Here is a 1069-nt window from a genome sequence, read left to right as displayed (position 1 = left end):
AAGAAGGAAGACCAAAGTGTGGATACTTCGTACCTTCTTAGAATGGGAAACAAAATACCCATGGCAGGAGTTACAGAGAAAACATTTGGAGCTGAGATGAAAAGATGGACCATCCAGAGACTGCCCCACCCGGGGGTCCATCCCATAATCAGCCACCAAACGCAGACACTATTGCATATGCCAGCAAGATTTTGCTGAAAGGACCCCGATATAGCTATCTCTTGTGAGGCTATGCCAGTGTCTGGCAAATACAGAAGTGGATGCTCACAGTCATCTATTGGATGGAACACAGAGCCTCCAATGGAGGAGCTAGAGAAAGTATCCAAGGAGCTGAAGGGGTCTGCTGCCCTATCGGTGGAACAGCAATATGAACTAACCAGTACCCCCCAGAGCTGTGTCTCTAGTTGCATATGTAGCAGAGGATAGCCTAGTTGGCCATCAATGGGAGGAGAGGCCCTTTGTCTTGTGAAGATCATACGCTCGAGTACAGGGGAATGCCAGGGCCAGGAAGTGGTAGTGGGTGGGTTGGGGAGCACTGTGGGGGGGGAGGGCATAGGGGGCGTTGGGGATAGCATTTGAAATGTAAATGAAGAAAATATCTAATAAAAAAGACAGTTAAATAAAAAAATAAAAAATTTTTCCAGCTTTAAGCAGGACTGATCTAAAAACATATCATCAGTGGAAAGACAATGGAAAGTCTGTTTGAGAAATTGACGTCTGCCTATGTTCAATGCCCCCCTCCGTGGGACCACTGCCAAGTATTGGTGGTTAGAGACATTTAGGGTATGAACACCTGTGTGCATGCATGCATATGTGAGCACACACATACTCACTTGTATGCACAAAGGCATGCACACACGTAATTTATTCTCAACAAGGAGTTCCCAGTGGAAGGGAAACATACCATCTCTGTTAACAATAATGAGAAGAACTATGTGAGAAACTCCCATCCCAGTCCAGAAGTTCACCCCTAGGCCCACGTAAATTTGAGTGGTTGACCATTTGAAATGTTCTTTATATATATATATATATATATATATATATATATATATATATATATATATATATA

Source organism: Mus pahari, chromosome 15 (genome assembly GCF_900095145.1).
Source record: "Mus pahari chromosome 15, PAHARI_EIJ_v1.1, whole genome shotgun sequence".
Classification (NCBI taxonomy): domain Eukaryota; kingdom Metazoa; phylum Chordata; class Mammalia; order Rodentia; family Muridae; genus Mus; species Mus pahari.
This window is presented reverse-complemented; position numbering follows the sequence as displayed.